The sequence below is a fragment of the Salvelinus sp. IW2-2015 genome, unplaced genomic scaffold, assembly GCF_002910315.2.
Source record: "Salvelinus sp. IW2-2015 unplaced genomic scaffold, ASM291031v2 Un_scaffold1120, whole genome shotgun sequence".
NCBI lineage: Eukaryota > Metazoa > Chordata > Actinopteri > Salmoniformes > Salmonidae > Salvelinus > Salvelinus sp. IW2-2015.
This window is the reverse complement of record NW_019942736.1, coordinates 175,949-195,337: the sequence shown is the minus strand read 5'-3', so window position 1 is coordinate 195,337 and position 19,389 is coordinate 175,949. Positions and strand designations below refer to the sequence as shown.

The 19,389-nt window shown below is 46.3% G+C and overlaps 1 pseudogene; it reads right to left on the bottom strand.

The window, feature by feature from the left end:
* The window catches only part of LOC112069785 (PDZ domain-containing protein 4-like), a 68,944-nt pseudogene that overhangs the window by 46,113 nt on the left and 3,442 nt on the right, over positions 1–19,389 (bottom strand).

The following is a 19,389-nucleotide window of genomic DNA, read 5'->3' as shown; positions in this document are numbered from 1 at the left end:
TCCCCACAGGTGAAGAAGCCGGCTGTAAAAGTCCTGGGTGGCGTGGTTAACGTGGTCTGCGGTTGTGAGGCCGGTTGGATGTACTGCAAAATTATCTTAAACGACGTTGGAGGTGGCATATGGTAGAGAAATTAACATTACATTTTAGAGTGGCCTTTTATTGTCCCCCAGCACAAGGTGCACCTGTGTAATGAGCATGCTGTTTAATCAGCTTCTTGATATGCCACACCAGTCAGGTGGATGGATTATCTGAGGCAAAGGAGAAACACTCACTAACAAGGATGTAAATACATTTCTTCACAAACATTTTGAAAAAAAGCTTTTGTGTGTATCTAAAATGTCAGGGATTTATTTTTTCACCACATGAAACACGGGACAAACATTTTCCATTATATCTATGTTCAATATATATAGAATGTTCCAAAACTGGACCTCAAACATCAGGGGAACATTACGTGGTAACATTACAAAAACATTCTCGTTCCTAGAATAGCTGGGCACTCCTGTCCTGTCTAGTGTTGATTCATAACCAGTTACCACTCCTGTCCTGTCTAGCGTAGTGTTTGATTCATAACCAGTTACCACTCCTGTCCTGTCTAGTGTTGATTCATAACCAGTTACCACTCCTGTCCTGTCTAGCGTAGTGTTGATTCATAACCAGTTACCACTCCTGTTCTGTCTAGTGTAGTGTCGATTCATAACCAGTTACACTCCTGTCCTGTCTAGTGTTGATTCATAACCAGTTACCATCCTGTTCTGTCTAGTGTAGTGTCGATTCATAACCAGTTACCACTCCTGTCCTGTCTAGTGTTGATTCAAACCAGTTACCATCCTGTCCTGTCTAGCGTAGTGTGATTCATAACCAGTTACCACTCCTGTCCTGTCTAGTGTTGATTCATACCAGTTACCACTCCTGTCCTGTCTGGTAGTGATGATTCATAACCAGTTACCACTCCTGTCCTGTCTAGTGTTGATTCATAACCAGTTACCCTCCTGTCCTGTCTAGTGTAGTGTTGATTCATAACAGTTACCACTCCTGCCTGTCTAGTGGTTGATTCATAACCAGTTACCACTCCTGTCCTGTCTAGTGTAGTGTTGATTCATACCAGTTACCACTCCTGTCCTGTCTGTCTAGTGTTGATTCATAACCATTAACCACTCCTGTCCTGTCCTGTCTAGTGTTGATTCATAACCAGTTACCACTCCTGTCTGTCTAGTGTAGTGTTGATTCATAACCAGTTACCACTCCTGTCCTGTCTAGTGTTGATTCATAACCAGTTACCACTCCTGTCCTGTCTAGTGTTGATTCATAACCAGTTACCAACTCCTGTCCTGTCTAGTGTAGTGTTGATTCATAACCAGTTTACCACTCCTGTCCTGTCTTAGTGTTGATTCATAACCAGTTCCCTCCTGTCCTGTCTAGTGTAGTGTTGATTCATAACCAGTTACCCTCCTGTCCTGTCTAGTGTAGTGTTGATTCATAACAGTTACCACTCCTGTCCTGTCTAGTGTTGATTCATAACCAGTTACCACTCTGTCTGTCTAGTGTAGTGTTGATTCATAACCAGTTACCACTCCTGTCCTGTCCTGTCTAGTGTTGATTCATAACAGTTACCACTCCTGTCTGTCCTGTCTAGTGTTGATTCATAACCAGTTACCACTCCTGTTCTGTCTAGCGTAGTGTTGATTCATAACCAGTTACCACTCCTGTCCTGTCTAGTGTTGATTCATAACAGTTACCACTCCTGTCCTGTCTAGCGTAGGGTTGATTCATAACCAGTTACCACTCCTGTCCTGTCAGTGTTGATTCATAAACGTTACCACTCCTGTCCTGTCTAGTGTTGATTCATAACCAGTTACATCCTGTCTGTCTAGTGATGTTGATTCATAACCATTTACCACTCCTGTCCTGTCTGTCTGTGTTGATTCATAACAGTTACCACTCCTGTCCTGTCCGTGTCTAGTGTTGATTCATAACCAGTTACCACTCCTGTTCTGTCCTGTCTAGTGTTGATTCATAACCAGTTACCATCCTGGCCTGTCTGTGTAGTGTTGATTCATAACAGTTACCACTCCTGTCTGTCCTGTCTAGGTGTGATTCATAACCAGTTACCACTCCTGTCCTGTCCTGTCTTAGTGTTGATTCATAACCAGTCACCACTCTGTTCTGTCCTGTCTAGTGTTTGATTCATAACCAGTTACCACTCCTGTCCTGTCTAGTGAGGTTTGATTCACAACCAGTACCATCCTGTTCTGTCCCGTCTAGTGTAGTTGATTCAAACCAGTTACCACTCTGTTCCTGTCTAGTGTAGTGTGATTCATAACCAGTACCACTCCTGTCCTGTCTAGTGTTGATTCATACCAAGTTACACTCTGTCCTGTCTAGTGTTGATCGATCAACCATTAATCACTTTCCTGTCCTGTCTAGTGTTGATTCATAAATCCATGTTACCAACCACATCCTGTCCTGTCTAGTGTTGATTCATAACCATAACCCACTCCTGTCCGTCTTAGTGTTGATTCATAACCAGTTACCACTCTGTCCTTGTCTAGTGTGATTCATAACCAGTTACCACTCCTGTTCCTTGTCTAGTGTTGATTCATAAACAATTACCACTCCTGTCCTGTCTATTGTGTTGTTTCATAACCAGTTACCACTCCTGTCTGTCCTGTCCTGTCTGTTGATTCATAACCAGTACCACTCCTGTCCTGTCGGAGTGTTGATTCATAACCACGTTACCCACTCCTGTCCTGTTCTAGTGTTGATTCATAACCAGGTTACCACTCTTTCCTGTCTAGTGTTGATTCATAACCAGTTACCACTCCTGTCCTGTCTAGTGTAGTGTTGATTCATAACCTGTTACCACTTCCACTCCTGTCCTGTCTAGTGTATGTTGATCATAACCAGTTACCACCTGTCTGTTTCTAGTGAGTGTTATTCCATACCACTCTCTGTGCCTTTCACTAATTCCACACCCATGCTATCCTAATTCCCACACCCCATTGGCTATTCACTAATTCCCACAACCTCATTGACTAATCAATGATTCCCAACACCTCATTGACTAGTTCACTAATTCCCACACCTCATTGACTAATCATGATTCCCACACCTCATTGCTATCACTATTACCACACTCATTGCACTATTCACTATTCCCACACCCCATTGGCATCACTATTCCCCACTCATGACTATCATAATCCACACTCTTGACTACTCTGTCCACACCTCTTACTTTCACTAATTCCCACACCTCATTGGGCTACTCAATGATTCCCTACTCATACTGTCACTGTCCCTATTGACATTCCATCCTTGTTCCATCCTCCATCTCCCTGTACCATTCTCTCTCCTCTTCGTCTCTCTCTCTCTCTTCTTCTCTCTCTCTCTCTTCTCTTCTCTCTCTCTCTCTCTTCTCTCTCTCTCTCTCTCTCTCTCTCTCTCATCTTTCTCTCTCTCTCTCTCTTCTCTCTCTCTCTCTCTCTCTCTCTCTCCTCTCTCTCTTCTCTCTCTCCGTCTCTCCTCTAGCTTTCCCATCACCCCCTCGTGTTTTATCACGGCTGAGAGACTCAATCAATCTCATGAACCTTAAAACCTTCTGCTAAATGTTTATATATCTTCTCTCTCTCATCACCCCCCTCCCCTCTCTCTATCCGACCTCTCTCTAAATCCCCTCTCTCTATCCCTGGATTGGACCCCTCACCCCATCATCCTCGCTCGCCCAATCCATCACCCATATGGGTGTCAAACAAGGCCTAATGTAACTCTCTGTTGATTGATACCAGGCTATTTCTTTCTGATCTGCAGTGTTTGGCCCTCACAGCATAGCTAGGTGAGTCTTATAGGACACCAGAGACTGATCCAGTGTTTGGCCCTTACAGCAGAGTTGGAGTGCTATAGGACACAAACAGAGACTGGATCCATGTTTGGCCCTCACAGCATAGCTAGGTGAGTCTATAGGACACCAAGACTGGATCCAGTGATTGGTCCTCAAGCATAGCTAGGTGAGTCTATAGGAGACACCAGAGAACTGATCCAGTGTTTGGCCCTTACAGCATAGCTAGGAGTCTATGGGGACACCATGTACATGTTGTAGGCTTCTGGTGGGGGTGGGTTGGCGTCTTGTTAGTCTCATGTTCTTCAGACCAGGGTCTTCAGGACACCGTATGGTCTTCAGACCAGGTTTTCAGGGACCATCTACAGATGTAATGACAGGCCGACAGGAATGAAACTGACTGTTCTAGGTTTAAAATGGCTTCTAAATTGTGATTTAGACTTTAAAATGTATCAATCCTACAAAAATGTCATTTCATTAAGTCAATGCAATAGTTAACATTTTCCGTTCTGCAGAATTATTTTCCTGCTGTGAGAAACTGCTCAAATTAAAAATCTAATCTGTATAAACGTTGGATCAAACATCTCCAATCCAAATAAATCTAGAGTCGGCTTTCTATTCGCAACAATGCCTCCTTCACTCACGCCGCCAAACTTACCCTAGTAAAATGGACTATCTCCGATCCTCGACTTCGGCCGATTCATCATACAAATAGCTTCCAATACTCTATAGCAAACTGGATGCAGTTTATCACAGTCCATCGTTTGTTATAAAGCACCTTATACCACCCACCACTTGCGACCTGTATGCTCTAGTCGGCTGGCCCTCACTACATGTTCGTCGTCAGACCCACTGGCTCCAGGTCATCTACAAGCTATGCTAGGTAAAGCGCCGCCTTATTCAGTTCATGGTCACGATGCAACACCCACCCGTAGCACGCGCTCTAGCAGGTGATCTCACTGATTCATCCCTAAAGCCAAAACCTCATTTGCCGCCTTTCCTTCCAGTTCTCTGCTGCCTGCGACTGGAACGAATTGCAAAAATCTCTGAAGTTGGAGACTTTTATCTCCCTCAACAACTTTAAAAATCTGCTATCTGAGCAGCTAACCGATTGCTGCAGCTGTACATAGTCCATCGGTATATAGCCCACCCAATTTACCTACCTCATCCCCATACTGTTTTTATTTATTTACTTTTCTGCTCTTTTGCACACCAGTATCTCTACTTGCACATGATCATCTGATGATTTATCACCCCAGTGTTAATCTGCTAAATTGTAATTATTCGCTCCTATGGCCTATTTATTGCCTACCTCCTCACGCCTTTTGCACACATTGTATATAGATTCTCTTTTTTTCCTTTTTTCCCCTACTATGTTATTGACTTGTTTATTGTTTACTCCATGTGTAACTCTGTGTTGTTGTCTGTTCACACTGCTATGCTTTATCTTGGCCAGGTCGCAGTTGTAAATGAGAACTTGTTCTCAACTAGCCTACCTGGTTAAATAAAGGTGAAATAACAAAATAAAAAAATTCTCTCATGATCTGAGCCAGGTACAGGACCACCGCAATACAATACTGTAAAATACAATACACGATTACGATACAGGTTGAAGACGTATGATCGTCATTCCCATGAGCGTACCACCCTACTATAGGCCAGGGATGAGGCGTACAATGATTTCAATCTAGACCTACGGTATGTCAGCCTTGGATTCGCCGTGCTAAAAAAAGTTTTTTTCCGATGAGAACCTGTGGCTACATGATCAAGACAACGGTTTAATTCAAACTAGTGCCTGCTAAACATTACGTTACTTTCATTTCTGTCATTTTGATGACATTGTTTTGGGGGGGTTTTAGGCTGGGTTTTCTGTACAGCACTTTGAGATATCAGCTGATGTAAGAAGGGCTTTATAAAATAAATTTGATTTGAAAGATGTCTTCAATGAGCACACCCTTGGAGCACACATGGGACAGAAATTATGGGAAATTTGTTGTTCAATCAATTTGAATGACTAATGTGTATTTCTTTTAATGTGAAAACAGTGTAATATACAGTAATTTACTGTACTTTCGCGTACTACATTCAAAGGAACACATGTCTTACATTCGTTGCTATTGGATGAAATGGTGGTTAAAATAACTACATTGGTAAGATATGATTAGGTTGTATTTTGATGGTGATTAAATGGGATGTAGTCATTATATTTCACTCATATTTTGGTTCAGCGGTTGTGTGGTGAAATATTTCTACAAACAAAATGAATGTACAACGAAAGGTTTTGATTGTCAGACTGTATTATCAGACTAGAGTTTTTTTTACTGTGTTTTCTGAAAATTCCCCCACATTCATGTGAACATAGTACCAAAGGGATTAAAAATGTGTCATTGTATAAAGACTTAATGGCTTGGGTTGGTTGCTGTGTCCTTCTGTGTATCTGAGTGTGTGAGTAGCGAGTGTGTGTGTGTGTGTGTGTGTGTGTGTGTGTGTGTGTGTGTGTGTGTGTGTGTGTGTGTGTGTGTGTGTGTGTGTGTGTGTTGTGGTTGTGTGTGTGTGTGTGTGTGGTGTGCCTATGTTGGTGGTTGCCTATTGGTGTGTGATGTGCCTATGTGTGGTGTGTGTTTCATTACTGTGTCTCTCTGCGTGTCAGTGTGAGGAAGCACAGCCTGCCTAATTGACCCTAGTGCCTTGGCAACGGGCCATCCCATTGAGGACAAAATCTTGACGATAGAGAGAGAGAGAGGAAAGGAGTGAAGGGAGCAATGATAGAGGGAGACAGGGAGAAAGGTAGACAGGGAGCAGAAGGAGACAGGGAGACAGGGAGGAGAATGAGACAGGCGAGAAAGGTAGACAGGGAGAGAGGAGACGGGAGACAGGGGAGAGAATGAGACCAGGGAGAAAGGTAGACAGGAGAAAGGGAAGACCAGTGAAGAGAATGCAGACAGGGAGACAGGGAAGACAGGGAGGAGGGAGACAGTGGACAGGGAGATAATGAACAAGGGAGACAGGGAGGAGAAAGGAGACAGGGAGGAAATGCTAGACAGGGAGAGGGACAGGGAGGAGGGTGAAACGGGAGCAGGGAGATGACGGAGAGCGGGAGAAGGAGAGGAAGGAGACAGGGAGGGAAGGGAAGACCAGGGTAATAGACCAGAGTGGACCAGGACGGTAAGAGACAGGGAATGTACCGGGAGAGGGACATGGAGAGTAAGCAGGGAGACAGGAGACGACGGGAGTAATGAAGACAGGGAGACAGGGAGCGTTAATGGAAGGACAGGAGGAAATGAGACAGGAGAAGGAGGAGAGAAGTGAGACAGGGAAGAGGGAGGACAGGGAGATGTAAGAGGGAGAGGGAGGAGGACAGGGACGGGAAGGAGAGAGAGACAGGGAGAGAAGGGAAGGGGAAGACAGGGAGATAATGATACAGGAAGACAGGAGATAATGAGACAGGGAGACAGGGAGAATGGGCAGAGAGGGAGACAGGTGAGACAGGGAGATATGAGCACAGGGAGATGCAGAGGAGCAGGAGACATGGAGGAGATGGGAACAGGACGACAGGGAGAGAGAGACAGCGGAGAGGAAGACAGGGAGACGGAGGGAGCAGGAGAACGGTAGAAGGGACAGAATGAGAAGGGGGAGAGAAGGAGGACGTGGAGAAGGAGGAAGCCAGAAGAGGAAGAGAGGCAGAAGAAAAGAAGAGAGTCTGACTGCCAAGCCAGACCACAGAGTGGTGTAGTGTGAAGGTTATAATGATGGAACGGTTCCAGTCTGGTTGAATGTTTTTTGATTATTTTCAACTAGGCCAAGGCCACTTATTAAAGAACAAATTCTTATTTAAAAGCAGAACTGTACTGGTCTAGAACGTGGATGGTCTGACAGGACATGGTTAGGAACGAGGGTTAACAACTGGTCGTAGGAACAGTGGTTTAACTGGTCTAAGCGGAGTTGGAACAGTGGGTTAACTGGTCTAGGAAACAGTGGCAGTTAACTGGTGCTAGGAACAGTGGTTAACTGGTCTAGAACAGTGGGTTAACTGGCTAGGAACACGTGGCGTAACTTGCCTTGTTCAGGGGCAGAAGGACATATTTGTATCTTGTCAGCTCGGGGATTCAATCTAGCAACCTAATGGTTCCTGGGCCCAACCACTCTAACACTAGGCGTACCTACCGTTTCATACAAATGGCTTCAGTTTGTTAATGATCTCATTAAAATGCTCCAGTCCTGGTTTATGCAATTCATTAAAATCCGGGCTCCAGATCCCTGTTTTACATGTTCATTAAAATGCCTCCAGTCTGTATTAATGATCATTAAAATGTCTTCCCAGCTGGTTTAATGATTCATTAAAAAAGGCTCCCCGTCCTTACGCGTCTTTAATGGTTCATAAAATGGCTCCAGTCTGGTTTAATGGTTCATTCAAATGGCTCCAGTCTGGTTTAATGGTTCATTAAAATGGCTCCAGTCTGGTTTAATGGTTCATTAAAATGGCTCCAATCTGGTTTAATGATTCATTATAAGTGTAGGGGGCAGTATTTTCGTTTTTGGCTAAAAAATGTACCCATTTGAAACTGCCTATTTCTCAGCCCCCGAAACGAGAATTTACATATAATTGTCATATTGGGATAGAAAACACTCTAAAGTTTCCAAAACTGTCAAAATTTTGTCTGTGAGTTTAACAGAACTGATATTGCAGGCTAAAACCTGAGGAAAATCCAATCAGGAAGTGCCTCTGTTTTTGAAACCTCTCTGTTCTTATGCATCCCTATCACCCATTTAAAGGGATATCAACCAGATTACTTTTTCTATGGCTTCCCTAAGGTGTCAACAGCCTTTAGACATAGTTTCAGGCTTTTATTTTGAAAAATGAGCGAGAACGATCACATTGCGTAAGTGGATAGGTGGGGGCTCTCAGAGTGAGTTGTGCGCAACAGAGAAAGGCGGCCATTGTTACTCCCGGTCCTATTGAAAAACCAACACTCCCGGTTGATATATTATCGAATAGATATTTGAAAAACAACCTGAGGATTGATTATAAAAAACGTTTGACATGTTTCTGTGGACATTATGGATATTATCTGGAATTTTTGTCTGCGTTGTCGTGACCACTTTTTCCTGTGGATTTCTGAGCATAACGCGCCAAACGAACGGAGGTATTTGGATATAAAAATATCTTTATGGAACAAAAGGACCATTTGTTGTCTAACTGGGAGTCTCGTGAGTGAAAACATCCGAAGATCATCAAAGGTAAACGATTAATTTGATTGCTTTTCTGATTCTCGTGACCAAGTTACCTGATGCTAAGTGTACTTAATGTTTTYTCGAGCGATCGATAAACTTACACAAACGCTTGTATTGCTTTCGCTGTAAAGCATAATTTCAAAATCTGAGACGACAGGTGGATTAACAAAAGGCTAAGCTGTGTTTTGCAATATTGCACTTGTGATTTCATGAATATGAATATTTTCTAGTAATATTATTTGACTGTGGCGCTATGCTATTCAGCATTGCTGATGACAATTATCCCGGATCCGGGATGGGTGGTTCAGAAAGGTTAAAATGGCTCCAATCTGGTTTAATGATTCATTAAATGGCTCCGTCTGGTTTAATGGTTCATTAAAATGGCTCCAGTCTGGTATAATGGTTCATTAAAATGGCTCCAATCTGGTTTAATGGTTCATTAAAATGGCTCCAGTCTGGTTTAATGATTTCATTAAAATGGCTCAATCTGGTTTAATGGTTCATTAAAATGGCTCCAGTCTGGTTCAATGGTTCATTAAAATGGCTCCAATCTGGTTTAATGATTCATTAAAATGGCTCCAATCTGGTTTAATGGTTCATTCTAATGGCTCCAGTCTGGTTTAATCACTTCCCCACTGGGCACAGTGTTTAAATTAATGTTGTTTCCACGTAATTTCAATGACATGACATTGAACCAACATGGAATGAACGTTGAAGTGACGTCTTTTCCCAATGTGTTAGAACTGCAATATGTCCCCTGGAGATTCACTGGAATCACTATCAAACTATGAAGACAAAACAGTGGATTCTGCTCTTCAATGACAGAGCAGATATTTATTCATGTGATAATTGAGCAGGTTGAGGTGACTAAATTGCTTGAAGTAACCCTGGATTGTAAACTGTCATGGTCAAAACATATTGACAGCTAAAATGGAGAGAAGTCTGTCCATAATAAAGTGCTGCTTTGCCTTCATAACAACACTATCAACAAGGCAGGTCCTACAGGCCCTAGTTTTGTCACACCTGGACTACTGTTCAGTCATGTCTTCAGGTGCCATTAAGAGCCATTAAGAGGGACTTAGGAAAATTGCAATTGGCTGGCCCTTGGATGTACACTCAGAGCTAACATTAATAATATGTATGTCAATCTCTCCTGGCTCAAAGTGGAGGAGAGATTGACTTCATCACTACTTGTATTTATGAGAGGTATTGACATGCTGAAAGGACCAAGCTGTCTGTTTCAACTTCTGGCACACAGCTCAGACACCCATGCATACCCCACAAGACATGCCACGAGGTCTCTTCACAGTCCTCAAGTCCAGAACAGACTTTCGGAGGTGCACAGTACTACATAGAGCCATGACTACATGGAACTCTATTCCACATCAAGTAACTCATTCAAGCAGTAAAATTAGATTTTTAAAAAACTGATTCAAAAAACACCTTACGGTACAGTGTAGCAACACAAACATTGGCACAGACACATGTATACAAACCCACGATAACATATGTACTTTACACACAACGTTCACATGGATTTTGTGTTGTAGATATGTAATAGTAGAATAGGGGTCTGATGACACACACTTAATATGTTGTGAAAACTTGCTGTAAATATCTTGTAATGTTTTTTTTTTTTAAATCCTTCATTTTGGTGGACCCCCAGGACGAGTAGCTGCTGCCTTGGCAGGAACAATTGCAGATCCATAATAATATTAATATTGATGAAATTTCACAAATCAGCTGGAGGTAGATAACACACTTCACGAGAACCACATACCAGGTTTTTAACAGGTTTGTTAGCATTTACATTTTCTGACTATTTTCTTTACCCACCATGCTCAAATTCTAGACCTTGGATTAAAACAAGACTATAGTGCCATTAAAGTCACCATTAGAGTTTAATTTTGAGGGGGGATTGGCAACATTTGAAAGTGCAACCCTTTTTATTAAATGTATAATTTATTGCTCTCACGTGCATATTTCTGTCCATTAAGAACCAGCGATGTGCTACCTTTTTGTAGCATTTCTGACAATGCTAATATATTTTAAAAGCGAAGCTCAGAGTTCTAATACTGGGTCGAGCAACTCCGGTTCATCTGTAACAACACAGCTGCTGCTGCAACAACCTGCCAGTCATACGAGTCACATCATAAGGTGGAATTCCCCTCGACCATGGCTACCACAGAGTTCTGTAGTGATACAGGACAATGACCCAACACACCTCCAGGCTGTGTAAGGGCTATTTTACCAAGAAGGAGAGTGATGGAGTACTGCATCAAATGACCTGGCCTCCACAATCACCGACCTCAACCCAAGTGAGATGGTTTGGGATGAGTTGGACCACAGAGTGAAAGAAAAGCAGCCAACAAGTGCTCAGCATATGTGGGAACTCCTTCAAGACTGTTGGAAAAGCATTCCAGGTGAAGCTGGTTGAGAGAATGCCAGGAGTGTGCAAAGCTGTCATAAAGGCAAAGTGTCTCTATTTGAAGAATTTCAAATATGAAATATATTTTGATTTGTTACTATATGATTTTGTATGTGTTTTTTCATAGTTTTGATGTCTTCACTATTATTCTACAAAGTACAAAATAGTAAAAAATAAAGAAAAACCTTTGAATGAGTAGGTGTGTCGAAACTTTCGACTGGTACTGTATATATCTACCTAAAATACTTCGTACCTCTGGACATTGATCTTGTACTAGTACTCCCTGTACAGTCTACCTACGCCTGTTGTACTCGGTTGCATGTGTCAAATTAAAATTTGAATTGTGTCAGGAGGGCAGTGTTGCTGTGGGGGTTACAGAAGCAGCCATCTGGTGAGGAGGACTGAGGAGTAGCCCCAGGCTGCAAGGTGAAATAATACACAGACACGCACGCACGCGCACGCGCACGCACACCCACACACCCACACACACACACACACACACACAACAACACAACACACACACACACACACAACACACACACACCACACACACACACACACAGACACACACACGCACACACACACACACACACACACACACACACAAACATACAAAAAAACCTCATACAGTGGGATCTGGAGTGTTATGATTCTAGCCCAGATCAATCACCACACATATTTCTTATAATGAATGAGGCTGTAAGGGGACTGAAGGAGGGGAAGGACAAGGGGAGATGGCGGAGGAGGAGAAGGAGAAGGAAAGAGCGGGGGAGGGCAAGGGAGAGGGAGAGAGGGGAGGACAGGGGAGAGGGAGAGAGGGGAGGAGGACAGGGGAGAGGGAGAGAGTGTGAGAGAGGGGGAGAGGGAGAGAGGGAGGGTAGGAACAGGGGAGAGGGAGAGGGGGAGGAGGACAGGGAGAGGGAGAGAGGTGGGAGGACAGGGGAGAGGGAGAGGGGAGAGGAGAGAGGGGAGGAGGACAGGGGGAGAAGGAGGAGAGGTGGAGAGGACAGGGGAGAGGGAGAGAGGGGGGAGGACAGGGGAGAGAGAGAGGTGGGAGGAGGACAGGGGAGAGGGAGAGAGGTGGGAGGACAGGGGAGAGGGGAGAGGGGAGGAGGGACGGGGGAGAAGGAGAGAGGTGGGAGGAGGACAGGGGAGAGGGAGAGAGGGGAGGAGGACAGGGGAGAGGAGAGAGGTGGAGAGGGACAGGGAGAGGAGAGAGGGGAGGAGGACGGGAGAGGAGAGAGGGAGGAGGACGGGGGAGAGGGGAGAGGGAGAGAGAGCTGCAGTAATGGAAACCCCTTCAGATGATCAGGTTGAATGAAATTAAATCAGGAGTCAAAGCCCTCTGGCTAAAGTACGACTATGAAAAACAGGAACTGCTTTTTGATCAACACAATAGAGTACTGCATTTAAAGTGATGAACACCAATAGACTACTGCATTTAACCCTTAAGGTCAATGTCCACACCCCTGCGGAAATCTTATTAGCAAAAATAAAATAAAATTCCCATATAAAAATAATAGTCAGTTTAATCTGGAGATATCAGGTTTTACATTGTGTATGTTTACACTTCCTCATCTGTCTGTGTTACACTTCCTCATCTGTCTATGTTACACTTCCACATCTGTCTATGTTACACTTCCGCATCTGTCTGTGTTACACTTCCCATCTGTCTGTGTTACATTCCTCGTCTGTTCTGTGTTACACTTCCTCATCTGTCTATGTTACACTTCCGCATCTGTCTGTGTTACACTTCCTCATCTGTCTATGTTACACTTCCGCATCTGTCTGTGTTACACTTCTCTCATCTGTCTGTGTTAGACTTCCGCATCTGTCTGTGTTACACTTCCTCATCTGTCTGTGTTACACTTCCGCATCTGTCTGTGTTACACTTCCGCATATGTCTATGTTACACTTCCACATCTGTCTGTGTTACACTTCCTCATCTGTCTATGTTACACTTTCCGCATCTGTCGTGTGTTACACTTCCTCATCTGTCTATGTTACACTTCCTCATCTGTCTGTGTAAAACTTCCGCATCTGTCTATGTTACACTTCCTCATCTGTCTATTTTACACTTCCTCATCTGTCTGTGTTACACTTCCTCATCTGTCTATGTTACACGTCCGCATCGTGTCCGTGTTACACTTCCGCATCTGTCTGTGTTACACTTCCTCATCTGTCTAGTTTACACTTCCGCATCTGTTCTGTGTTACACTTCCTCATCTGTCTATGTTACACTTCCGCATCTGTCTGTGTTACACTTCCGCATATGTCTATGTTACACTTCCTCATTCTGTATCTCTGTTACACTTTCTGCATCTGTCTTGTGTTACACTTCCGCATCTGTTCCGTGTTTCACTCCGCATCTGTCTATGTTACACTTCCGCATCTGTCTGTGTTACACTTCCTCATCGTTTATGTTACACTTCCGCATCTGTCTGTGTTACACTTCCTCATCTGTCTATGTTTACACTTCCGCATCTGTCTGTGTGTACACTTCCTCATCTTCTATGTTACCACTTCCTCATCTGTCTGTGTAAAACTTCCGCATCTGTCTATGTTTACACTTCCTCATCTGTTCTATTTACAACTTCTCATCTGTCCTGTGTGACACTTCCTCATCTGTCTATTGTTACACTGTCCGCATCTGTCTGTGTTACCTTCGCATCTGTCTATGTTACACTTCCGCATCTGTCTGTGTTACACTTCCTCATCTGTCTATGTTACACTTCCGCATCTGTAGTGAAAGGTGACAGAGCTAGAGTGTGTCAGACCATGAGACATCCCGAAAATCGGTCTTCGCAACAAAATTGCCTGGTAGCATCCGAACGGTTTGGCCTACAAAACTATGTTGAACCCTTCTATGGAAAGATGAGACTCTCACGAACACGATGGTATTCTCCATTTTGCTTTATGTCTGTGACTCGTCTGAAATCGGTACAGCCGATCTGACAACTTTTGTCTGTAGCTTCAGAACGGTTTGGGCTACACACGGTGTAAAGGTGAGACTTTTCGCAAACACGTACATGTCAGTTATTTTGCTGTAGGACGCCCACAGGCATCACAAGACTCGTCTGAAGGTCATCCGGTACAAGTCGAAAAAAATTATGTTATGGATACTTTTTATTGACAAAAAAAGGGGTTAAATACAATCTCCCTGGTCTTTGTGGTTGAATCTGTGTTTGAAGTTCACTGCTCGACTGATTGTATGTGTGGGGTACAGAGATGAGGTAAGAATTCAAAAATCAAATCAAATTGTATTTGTCACATGCGTCGAATACAACGCAATTATTTACTAAATGAACTAAAGTTAAAAATATATATTAAAAAATAAGACAAGAAAATTACATAACAAGGCTATATACAGGGGGTACCGATACCGAGTCAATGTGGTAATTTCTACCTTGACTAACCTGTACCCCTGCACGTGCCATGAAGTGCTTTGAAATGCTGGTAATGGCTCACATCAACACCATTATCCCAGAAACCCTAGACCCACTCCAATTTACATACCGCATCAACAGATCCACAGATGACGCAATCTCTATTGCACTCCACAGTGCCCTTTCCCACCTGGACAAAATGAACACCTATGTGAGAATGCTATTAATTGACTACAGCTCAGCGTTCAACACCATAGTGCCTTCAACGCTCATCACTAAGCCAAGGACCCTGGGACTAAACACATCCCTCTGCAACTGGATCCTAGACCTCCTGACGGTCCGCCACCCAGGTGGTGAGGGTAGGTAACGACACATCCGCCACGCTGATCCTCAACACAGGGGCCCCTCAGGGGTGCGTACTCAGTCCCCTCCTGTACTTCCTGTTCACTCATGACTGCGCGGCCAGGCATGACTCCAACACCATCATTAAGTTTGCCGATGACACAACAGTGGTAGGCCTGATCACCAACAACGATGAGACAGCCTATAGGGAGATCAGAGACCTGGCCGTGTGGTGCCAGTACAACAATCAGTCCCTCAACGGGATCAAGACAAAGGAGATGATTGTGGACTACAGATAAAGGAGGAACGAGAACACCCCCGTTCTCATCGATTGCGCTGTACTGGAGCAGGTTGAAAGCTTCGAGTTCCTTGGCGTCCACATCACCAACAAACGAACATGGTCCAAACACACCAAGACATCGTAAAGAGGGAACGACAAAACCTATTCCCCCTCAGGAGACTGAAAAGATTTAGCATGGGTCCTCAGATCCTCAAAAGGTTTTACAGCTGCACCACCGAGAGCATCCTGATGGGTTGCATCACTGCATGGTGTGACAACTGCTCGGCCTCCGGCTGCAAGGCACTACAGAGGGTAGTGCGAACGGCCCAATACATCACCAGGGCCAAGCTTCCTGTCATCCAGGACCTCTATACCAGGCGGTGTCAGAGGAAGGCCCTAAAAATTGTCAAAGACTCCAGCCACCCTAGTCATAGACTGTTCTCTCTGCTACCGCACTGCAAGCGGTACCTACCGAGCACCAAGTCTAGGTCCAAGAGGCTTCTAAACAGCTTCTAAACCCAAGCCATAAGACTCCTGAACAGTAAATCACACGGCTACCCCGACTATTTGCACCCCCACCCACACTGCTGCTACCATGATCTATGCATAATAAAACCCTACCTGCATATACATAATTACCTCGACACTGGTGACCCCGCACATTGACACATTGACTCTGTAACGGTACCCCCTGTATATAGCCTCCACATTGACTTGGTACCCCCTGTATATAGCCTCCACATTGACTCTGTATCGGTACCCCTGTATATAGTTCCACATTGACTCTGTACCGGTACACCCTGTATATAGTCTCCACATTGACTCTGTACCGGTACCCCCTTTATATAGTCTCCACACTGACCTGTACCGGTGCCCCCTGTATATCGCCCCACATTGACTCTGTACCGTAACCCCTGTATATAGTCTCCACATTGACTCGTACCGGTACCCCCTGTATAGCCTCCACATTGGCTCTGTACGGTACCCCTGTATATAGCCTCCACATTGACTCTGTACCGGTACCCTCTGTATATAGCCTCCACATTGACTCTGTACCGCGTACCCCCTGTATATAGCCTCCACATTGACTCTGTACCGGTACCCCCTGTATATAGCCTCCACATTGACTCTGTACCGTACCCCCTGTATATAGCCTCCACATTGACTCTGTACGGTACCCCCTATATAGCCTCCACATTGACTCTGTACTGGTACCCCTGATATTAGCCTCCACATTGACTCTGTACCGGTACCCCCTGTATATAGCCTCCACATTGACTCTGTACCGGTACTGTCACGATCGTGTGGAGGAGAGACGGACCAAAACGCAGCATGTGGAAAATAAGCCATCTTCTTTTATTTTTTACTACGAAGATGAACATGAAACGAAACACTATTACAAACAATACCAAAAAAACAACAAACGACCGTGAAGCTATAAACGTAGTGCGCACACACACACAGGCTACAAACGTTCAACATAGACAATTCCCCACAACCAGCTAAACCTATGGTTGCCTTAAATATGCTCCCAATCAGAGACAACAATAACCAGCTGTCTCTAATTGAGACCCAATTCAGGCAACCATAGACTTTCCTAATACCTACACTCAACCATAGACACAGCTAGAACTACTATACTAAACATAAACCCAACACTCTTAATAAACCCCTAAACCTTACAACCACCCTAGACACTACAAAAACCACATACATTCCCCATGTCACACCCTGACCTAACCAAAATAATTAAGAAGAAACAAAGAATACTAAGGCGAGGCGTGACATAACCCCCCCTTAAGTGCGAACTCCGCGGCGCACCAGCACAAAAGTCTAGGGCGAGGGTCTGGGTAGGCTTCCGTCCACGGCGGCGGCTCCGGCACTGGTCTGGTCCCCACCCCACCATAGTCACTACCCGCTTTCGTAGCCTCCTCAAATGGCCACCCTCCACATTTACCCCACTGGATTAAGGGCAGCACCGGACTAAGGGCAGCACCGGACTAAGGGGCAGCACCGGACTAAGGGCAGCACCGGACTAAGGGCAGCACCGGACTAAGGGGCAGCACCGGACTAAGGGCAGCACCGGACTAAGGGGCAGCACCGGACTAAGGGCAGCACCGGACTAAGGGGAGCACCAGGATAAGGGCAGCACCAGATAAGGGCAGCTCCGGACTGAGGACGGCAGCTCCGGACTGAGGGACGGATCCTGCTGGATGACGGCTCTGGCGGATCCTGGCTGGACGGCTCTGGCGGATCTGCTGGACGGCTCATCGCTGACGGATCGGCGTGCTCATGCTGGCTGACGGATCTGGCTGCTCATGGCTGGCTGACGGATCTGGCTGCTCATGGCTGGCTGACGGATCTGGCTGCTCATGGCTGGCTGACGGATCTGGCTGCTCATGGGCTGCTGACGCAATCTGGCTGCTCATGGCTGGCTGACGGAGCTGGCTGCTCATGGCTGGCTGACGAGCTGCTGCTCATGGCTGGCTGACGAGCTGGCTGCTCATGGCTGGCTGACGAGCTGGCTGCTCATGGCTGCTGACGGCTCTGGCTGGTCATGGCTCGCTGACGGCTCTGCTGGTCATGGCTGGCGAAGCTCTGGTTGATCCGTTCTGGCGGAAGGCTCTGGCTGATCCGGTCTGTCTGGCGAAGGCTCTGGCTGATCCGGTCTGGCGGAAGGCTCTGCTTATCCGGTCTGGCGGAAGGCTCTGGCTGATCCGGTCTGGCGGAAGGCTCTGGCTGATCCGGTCTGGCGGCAAGGCTCTGGCTGATCCGGTCTGGCGGAAGGCTCTGCTGATCCGGTCTGACGAAGGCTCTGCGCTGATCCGGTCTGACGGAAGCTCTGGCTATCCGGTCTGGCGGAAGGCTCTGGCTGATCGGTCTGGCGGAAGGCTCTGGCTGATCCGGTCTGGCGGAAGGCTCTGGCTGCTCCGGGCTAGCGGAAGGCTCTAGCGGCTCCTGTCTGGCGGAAGCTCTGCGGCTCCTGTCTGGCGGACGGCTTCTGTAGGCTCATGCAGACGGGCGGCTTTGCAGGCTCATGGCAGACGGGCGGCTTTGAAGGCTCAATACAGACGGGCAGTTCATGCGGCGCTTGGCAGACGGACAGTTCAGACGGCGTTGGCAGACGGGCAGTTCAGGCGCCGTTGGCAGACGGGCAGTTCAGGCGCCGCTTGGCAGACGGGCAGTTCAGGCGCCGCTGCAGACGGGCAGTTCAGACGCCGCTTGGCAGACGGCAGTTCAGGCGCCGCTTGCAGACGGGCAGTTCAGCGCGCTTGGCAGACGGGCAGTTCAGGCGCCGCTTGGCAGACGGCAGACTCTGGCCGGCTGAGACGCAACTGTGGCCTGGTGCGTGTTGTGCCGGAACTGGAGGTACCGGGCTAAGGACACGCACCTTCAGGCTAGTGCGGGAACAAAAACAGGGCACACTGAGCTCTCAAGGCGTACTATAGGCTGATGTGTGGTACCGGCACTGGTGGTACCGGCTGAGGGCACGCACCTCAGGACGAGTGCGGGGAGAAGGATCAGTGCGTACAGGGCTCTGGATACGCACAGGAGCTTGGTGCGTCGTACCGAACTGGTGGTACCGGACTGGAGACACGCACCTCAAGGCTAGTGCGGGGAGCAGGGACAGGGACACGGAGTTCTCAAGCGCACTATTAGGAACTGGTTGCGTCGGACCGGAACTCGTGTACCGGGCTGAGGGCACGCACCCAGGACGAGTGCGGGAGAAGATCAGTGCGTACAGGCTCTGGATACGCACAGGAGGCTTGGTGCGTGGTGCGGGACTGGAGCACTGGGCTGGAGAACACGCACCACAGGAGAGTGCGTGGAGGAGGAACAGGCTCTGAACGGGGGGGACGCCGCGGTAACATGGACAATTGG